We start from the raw sequence: 9,127 nt of genomic DNA, 5'->3' as shown, positions 1-9,127 counted from the left end.
CCATTTTTCTCCCACTCCTCCCTTTCCCCCACGTTTTTTTTTTCTTCCACCTCCCCCCATTCACTTTTTTCTTTGCAAGCTTGGAGGTCCGGTGGCCGCTAATCTGACACCGACAGCTGCACACTACTCCAACTCCGACAGTTGTATGTTGTAAGTTTACCTATTGTGTTAACACAATGTTTTTTTCTATTGATTAATATTGATCTTTCTTTAAAAAAACAAGTTAAATGGTGGGTATTAGAGTGTCATTGACTAAAATAAAGATCTAAATGAAACTTCTAAATGGTACATTAGCTCATTTCCAACAACTTTTTTCTCCTCTTTTTTCAAATGATTAAAATGAATGTATTAGAAAAGAAATGATAAAAAGAACACACTTTTTAACATTACATTAGTGAGTTTTAACTAAAAATTGTAACTTGTAGTTGAATATACTCTTTTTTTCTCTATCTTACTTGTATTTGTAGCATCAATTTTAAACACTTACCTTGTAATTGTTATCTTTCTACAAATAGTTGAAAAAAAATGGGGTGAAAAGATTTGAACTACATGGATGGTGATTAGAATTTTGACATTCCATTATTATGTGATTTACGTTGATGGAAAAAACAGAAAGTAAGATTTATAAAGTTAGAGAGAGAAACTCAATTACTTATTTAACTAAATGTAAAAGGGTGCATTTTGGAACTTAATTTGTTTATAGATTGTGGCTAGAGGGACTCCACGAGCATTTGCGAGTTCAAAAAGCTTGTAAAAAAATGTTGTATATGAAAAGCATGTAAAAAATTATTCTTGTGGAGATGGAGTTATAAGATGAATTTCAATTATTATCTAGTTTATTTGGGTAATATGTTTGTTATTCAAACTTTTTAAGAACTTTTTAGGTTGGTTTAAGAGTCAAAGTGTCATTTGACTATTTTTTAAGAGTTTTTAAGAGTTTTTTAGTTTGCTTTGAGAGTGAAAGCGTCTCTTAGATACTATTTAGGAGGTTTTAAGTTAGTTTTGAGAGTCAAAGTGACCTAAAGGAGCTTTTATAGTTTTTTTGAGAGTCAAAGTGTCACTTAGACAAATTTGAGGTACTTTTGAGTTTGAGTTAGAAAGTAAAAGTGATACTTGAGAACTTTTTAGTTTGTGTTTGAGAATCAAAGTGGAACTTAGCCATTTTTAGATTATTTTAAGAGTGAAAGTGCTTTTTAGACATTCCTTAGAAGTTTTTTTAGTTGGCTTTGAGAGTTAAATGACTTTTAGAAACTTTTTAGGTTTTTATTAGAGTCAAAGTTTCACTTCGGTAATAATAAATTTTAAATTTGTGTAGCAAAAAAAGGAGACAAATAAGAAGAGTAGAAAACGTCTCAACTTTAACCATTGTTGCAGGTCAAAATCCTTTCTACAAGTGCAAAATGAATTAATATGATGCAAATTCATTGTTGTTTTATTCATTATCTCATTATACCTTACTAGTAAGTTTTTTATTGAACTATAGACATCAAAAAATGGTGAAGATATCGGCTTAGTGAAATTGTTTCATGAAAGTCACTTCTCAGAGAAGGATGAGTAGGTAAGCGAAGCTGCCAAGGATGTATATGTATGTTGTATTATATTATACATATGTAAATTTATGTTAATTATGTGTGTTTTAGTGGATTTAGGAACTTGTTACATTGTTATGTGACTATCCTACAGCTATGGTAGCCAATATAGATATTTTTATTTCAACATTCTCTACGTTTTAGGTGTGTCTAAGGCAAGTTTGTGTTCTGTAGAATTTTTTTTTTCTTTTGTTATTTTGTAGGTTTCAAGAGAAAAATTCTTTTAGCTTATTTAGGAGGGAAGGGTTCACAATGTGGAGAGGGATTCTGAGACTTTTTAGGAACTTTTTTTAGCTTATTTATAGCTTTCTAGAGATGGACTATATATTTTTAGGACTATTGAATTACTTATTTAGTCTCAAAAGTTGTATAAGTAGATTTACGACATGTTCGTAGCATAATAAAATGGTTGTTTGTAGTGTTTACGATGCGTTTGTAGCATAGTTTAGGCTTCTAGAACATTTTGAATGATGGTTTTCGTCTTAAAGAAATTTATGTGGATTTAGGAGAGAAGGGCTTCCAACAATTTAGGACTATTGAATTGCTTGTTTAGTCTCAAAAGTTGTATAAGTGGATTTACGATATGTTCATAGCATAGTAAAATAGTTGTTTGTAGTGTTTACGATACGTTTGTAGCATAGTTTAGGCTTCAAGGACATTTTGAATGACGATTTTAGACTTGAAAGAAATTTAGGTGGATTTAGGAGGGAGGGGTTCACAACATGGGGAGGGGGTTCGATATTTTTTAGGAACTTTCTTTTGGCTTATTTATAGCTTTTGAAAGATGGGCTATATATTTTTAGGACTATTTAATTATTTATTTAGTCTCAAAAGTTGTATATTGGGGGATGTATATGTTGTAATTGTGTTTTAGATTATCTTGAAGCTTGATTGTTCACTTTAAAGGAACTTTGTTCTTGGCTTATTTGTAGGGATCTGAGAGTTGAGTTATATGCTTTTAGGACTATCGAATGATGAGTTTAGCCTTGAAATAAATTTAGGTGGATTTAGGAGAAAGAGATTCACTTCGACACTTTCTATGCATTTGTTACTACTTTATAGGTTTAAGTGGCATTTAGGTGGAATTAGGACACGTTCATAGCTTGGGAAGGGGGATGTATATGTTGTAATTGTGTTTTAGATTATCTTGAACCTAATTGTGCACTTTAAAGGAACTTTTTTCTTGGCTTATTTGTTAGGATCCGATAGTTGTAGAGGTTTAAAGGGTGTTTATATATTTGTTTAAGTGGATTTATGACATACTTGTAGTGTGGGAGAGGGGTTCATGTCTTAATTATAACCATTTTAATCATTTTTTAGATAGTAAAATGGTTGTTTGTGGTGTCTATATTTTATTTATGAACATTCATGACATGTTTGTAGCTTGAGAGGGGGATCATTCCTCATAACCATTTTAAACATTTTGTTTAATTCTTTGTGTGATTGTTAAGATCTTTTTGTGCATTTTTCTTTGTTGATTTTAAGAAATCTTTCATAATATTTGTTTTTTCTATTTCAGGTCGTTCATGTAAATTCTTAAAGATCATTTTTTGGAGAGTGAGAGATGATTTTGAGATGATTACTTAGTTTAATTTAGTATCTCACTTATTTAGGTTTAGGATATTTTAGCTTAGGGAAGATTAAACTTTTTTTGTGTAGGGGATTTGTAAGAAACTAGAAAAGTTCAAATTTAATTACATACATAGTTTTTTTTTTTTTTTTTTTTTTTTTTTTTTTTTTTTTTTTTTTTTTTTTTTTTTTTTTTTTTTTAGAATTTTATAGCTTGTATATTGAATATTAGTCTTATTTTTAAACATATAAGTTTACTTTTGTTATATTTGTTTCCAATTGATTTTTTGTAGATTAATTTTTGTTTGTGCATAATTAGGTATTCAAGACATAAAAATTTGGTAATTTGTAAATAACAACTTATGCCGATGCAAATAAATGTTGGTAGAAATCTATCAATTAATTGAAAATTTTTGTTGTTTAAAAATATGTTTTTGCCGATGCAAATTGTATTTTGTTGGGAAAACACATATGGCGACTGAAACAATTGTGTTGCCAAAAATGATATTTATGCTGACGAAAATAGATTTCGTGGGGAGGTACTTCTCCCGACATGGATACGACGACGATTATGAACGCAAAAAAATGTGTTGGCATAACCTATCCCGACGTTTTTAGTACTTTGCCCGACGTTTTTTTGTACCGGAAAAAGTGAAAATTCTTATAGTGTTATAAGAAATGAGGAGAAAATATGCTTGATTTTCCAAAATTGAAACAGTTATCAAATAGGACCTTGGGACTCAATTGTCAAATTATATATTAGTTTAAAGACAAAAACCCCACATGGATTCAAGAATATTTAAGAAATTATTTTAAATCTTGTGATATGAAATGAATATATTTAAAATTGTGTTTGGATGTTATTGAAAAAGGGGGAAAAGTCAATGATTTACTAATATAGGATTGTAAATATGAAGTCTTAATTGAAAATTAAAATATGACAAGATTAATAAAATTAGTAATTTACTTTTAAATCCTATGAAATCCTACTAAGCCCGAAATCATTTCAAAATTATTCTCGTAACAAACAACATAATTCATTTGAAATCCATTATGAATTGAAATCTTAGAATGACGATGTTCCAAACAAGCCATAATTGACTAAAATTAATTAATTAATAATAGAGTTCCTAAAAGCTAAAACATAAATAGATTTGGAGAATTACTACAAAGTGAATTTGAAATCATCAAAAATCACTTTTATCATTTTTAAAATCACTCTCAAACATATTTCCATTCAAAATTATTTGATGATATGAAAATTGCATTTAAAAGTGTAAAATTAAATACTAAGGTCCCGCTTGGTAACTATTTAATTTTTGGTTTTTGGTTTTTGTTTTTTAAAATTAAGTCTATTTCATCCACATTTCTTACAATGATTTACATCTTTCTTGAGTACAATGATTGAATTTTTAGCCAAATTCCAAAAACAAAAATAATTTTTTGAAAGCTACTTTTTTTAGTTCTCAAAATATGGCTTGGTTTTTTAAACTATCAGTGAAAAATAGATAACAAGTGAAGAAATTTGGAAGTGGAAGTAATGTCCATAGACTGAATTTTAAAAAACTAAAACTAAAAACAAGGTTAACAAACCCGGCCTAAATTAATTTTGAGTCAACAAAGACATTTATTTTGAATATGATAAAAGTGATTTTAACTGTTTTAAAATTACTTATTGGATGATTGTTTATTGGCTAGTTCATGGCCATTTCTATTTTTTTTCTTTAGTACAAATGGGAGTTGGGGAATTCTAACCATATAGCTCATAGTTTTTAGTGCACTTATATACCAATTGAGTTATGTTCAATTTAGCGGTTGCTTCTAACTTAATTATAAAGAGTTATTAATAAGTTTGGGATATAATTAAAAAATAAAGTTAAAATAAAAATGATATATATCACTCTCTCTGTTTTCATTAAAAAATTAAAAAAAAAAAAAAAAAAAAAAAGCTCTTCGACTTCTGAACTTAATATGTAACCATTTTATTTCTTGCATTACAATTTAGTTCTTAAGAAGTTTTTTTTTTTCTTTTTTATTTTTAAGATTTAAGGGAATCCTTTTATATTTAGATGGATAAATTGATTAATCAAACCAATTACGTTTACTAACAAGGAATGTTAGGTCATTAATGATACTTAATATTGATAATATTTTTCAAATGGAGATTGAAAATTGCAAATTTTAAACTAGTCGACTAAAATTTAGAGATTAATACTATCACTTTCATAAAAATTAAAAATGAAAAATATATTTTTTAACCTCAATAGTTTAATGTGTACTAGAAAAATAATATTTTAATGATAGCAAAATATTTACTCATTTTTTAAGTTTTACCTATTGTAGAAAGTAAACTTGTAAGTGCTATCTTTTAACGGTCTAATTTTCATCATAGCTTCCAATGAGTTCCTTTACCATAAAAAAATTAGATTTACTCTCTTAAAAAAATGGTGTTAGTTCATATATTCTTCTTTATATGACCCATTGTAAAATAAGAGATCGAAACATCAATTTTTAAGATAGTAGTAATTAATGTCTTATTCAATAAATTATACTCAAATTGATTCCTAATGGAACTCATATATTCTTCCATATATATATATATATATATATATAATCTAATATAAAATGAGAGATCGAAACATCCATCTTTATGATAAGATAGTAATCAATGTCTTATTTATTAGTAGTTAAAATAGTTACATCCATATATACATAACGAGTAGGTTTTGCATTATCGCCTACATTTCTTCCCATCAGTCTTGCTCTTTGGTTGCTAGGGTCAATTGATCACTTCCATAATTATGATTATGCTAATTAATATATTGTTATAGTTGGAAGACATTATTCTATCTCTTGTTTAAGCATAATTAATTAACCTACATGTTTGATTTGTAGGCTCAATTTGGTTGCGTTTGACCTCGACATGAACATAGCATAAAGTATGTACTCTTGATTAAGAAGTTCAAAGATTTATGGTTCATTTGGATTGACTTAAGAACAAAGTACTTTTCAAAAAAATCATTTTTATTTAAACACTTTTGATAAAAACCTATTAAAATACACTTGAAAAGTTATTTTGAGTGGTTGTCAAACAGTCCAATTTCTTTCAAAATGACTTATTGTTTAAATTAAATACTTGAAAATGTATTTCAAACATACTCTTAATTAACTTTCATTTATCTATTATTAAACTAAAAAATGAAATATTATTTTAGTCTTTATACTTTGTATTTGTTCAATTATAGTCCATCTACTTTAAAATGTCTAATTTTTGGTTATACACTTTCAATAAATCTTAAATTTAGTTGGAGAAAAAAAAGTTTTTTTTTTCAAAATTTTTATTATGAAATTTCATAATGATGTCAAACTAGTATTTCTTGTTTACACATCTCCTTGGTGAAAGAGAGCCTCGTTATTCATGAAAGATTTTTTTTTTTTAGAGCTATTCATGAAAATTAATTTATACATAAAACATTTGGTAAATCTTAATAATTATGTCTTTTGATTTTGAGAAATTATTATTTTTTACCCTTAAACTTTAACATTCTTTGACTTAGAAGTTGTTCCTTAAACGATTTTTTAGGTTAAAATAAATAATGAAAATTGACTTTATAGCTTATGAGCGAAAATTAAAAGGCGTATATGCTATTAATTACAATTTACTTAAAAAATCATTGTTAAAATTTATTTCATCAATTTTTTACAATAATCAACTTTTTACACTTAGAGCTAACACGTCAATTTATGTGAATTCTATTGTAAAGGATGTTATGCATGCCCTTTCAATTTTTATACATTAATTCTATATTATCTTATTAAAAAAAAAAAAAAAAAAAAAAAAAAAAAAAGCTCTTCGAATGTATTTTTTGGAACAAATTTAAAAATTCGAGGATAAAAATGAAAAATCTATTATTCCATCCTTTGTGAGATCCTCAGGAAATGAAACTTCACATCTATGTGCTTGCTTCTTCCGTGTAGAACATGATTTTTTTTTATAGTTTAATGGTTGAGTTGTCACAATAAATTGCAATAACTCCTTCCTGTTTGCTCTGCAATTCTTCAAGAATTTTCTTTAGCCAAATCGCTTGACACGCACATGAAGTTGCTGCTATGAATTCAACTTCAGTAGTTGACAAAGTAGATGACTATGAAACAACATCTGAACCAAACATAAATATTTAACTTGAAGTGCTTTTTCTGTCATCTATATCATCTGCATAATCACTGTTAGTGAAACCAACAAAATCTGACTTCATCAGATTCTTGTAAAACAATCCATATTCTTTTGTTCCTTGCAAGTACCGAAAAATTCTTTTGGCAGCGAGGAGATGCATCTCTGTTGGATTCTCCATGTATCTACTGATCAAACTCACAAAACGCATAATGTCGGCCCTTGTTGTTGTTAAATACATCAACTTACCAACAATTTGTTTATAAAGAGTGTTGCCCACCTTTTTTCCTTCCTAGTCCTTATGCAACTTTAATCCAATTCAGTTGGTGTACTAACTGAATTGCACTCATTCATTTGAAACCTGATCAAAACATCCTACACATATTTTTTCGTGAAATAAAAATTCCAACTGCAGATTGCACCACTTCAATTCCGAGAAAATAGTGCATCTTTCGAAGATTAGACATATCAAACTCAAGCATCATAGACTGTTTAAATTTCTCAAACATGATAACATCATTTTCATTATAAATCAAATCATCAACATAAAGGCATACAATAAGTATCTTTCCATCTTCTCCAAGCTTAACAAAAAGAGTATGCTCATATAGACATTTTTTAAATCCATCACATAGGAAATAGGCTTCAATATGGCTATACTAAGCACGAGGAGCTTCTTTTAGCCTTTAGAGTGCATTTTTCAGTTTATAAACTTTGTTTTCACGTGCAATCTTCACAAAACCAAGAGGTTGTTTGATGAATACCTTTTTTTGAAGATTGTCGTGCAAGAATACATCCTTGTAATGCCGAGCTACCGGAGCGGGCACTTCCTTGTAATCAACACCACTTGTAGCCTTTAGCGACCAAAGCGCGCTTTATATTTGTCAACATCACCTTTTTCATTTAATTTAGTCTTGTAGGCCCACTTCACACCAATAGCCTTTTCCCCTTTGGAAGTTCAATTAACTCCTAGGTTTTGTTCCTGACTGTTATCTCATCATTCATCGCCTCTTGCCATTTTGGTTTTTCGACAGTTTGTTCAAAGGGTACTGGATCACAATCTAAAAACAAAGGAAAATGAACAACTGGGTCATCAGATTGGTCAATTCCAGTTTCCATGTAGTCTTGCATCCAAACAGGCCTTTTTCTGACTTGTTGAGCTCTTTCCACCGCACTGACGGCTGGAATTTCTATAGTGACAATTGCTTCATCATTTGTTTCAACCCGTTACCTTATTCAATTTTGTAAAACAAGAGGAAAAGGATTCTCTTTTGATGATGTTCATGTGAATGAAGAAACACAACCCAAATTGGCGGTACTTAAACATTGGCTGCAACAGCCACATTTGTGGAGATAAGGGAGTTTTTTCAAAACTGGATAATACCTTTCGCAACACTATCAAGTTCGATAATACCTCCACGATATCTACTTTTGGAAAGGGAAAAATCACTCTCCAAACCAAAGGATACATTATCCACACTATTTCCAATGTTCTTTTTATTCCATATTTGAAGATCAATTTACTGAATGTGGGTCAGTTGTAAGAGAAGGGTATGAGATCTTCATTAAAAACAAAGTATGCAAAGTCCAAGATGAGAAATTAGTGTTGATTGCTCAGGTGAACATGACATCGGACCGAATGTTTTCACTTTTATCTCCAAACCCTTATTCATTCATGTTTTTCAGTGAAAGTGAAGGATGAGGTTTGGTTATGGAATTTTCGTTATGGACATATAATTTTGGTAGGCTCAAAACCTTACAAATTAAAAGCCATTTTGAGATTTGTGAAGATTGTGTA

The sequence above is a fragment of the Benincasa hispida genome, chromosome 12, assembly GCF_009727055.1.
Source record: "Benincasa hispida cultivar B227 chromosome 12, ASM972705v1, whole genome shotgun sequence".
NCBI classification, from domain to species: domain Eukaryota; kingdom Viridiplantae; phylum Streptophyta; class Magnoliopsida; order Cucurbitales; family Cucurbitaceae; genus Benincasa; species Benincasa hispida.
Note: the sequence above shows the minus strand (reverse complement) of the source record.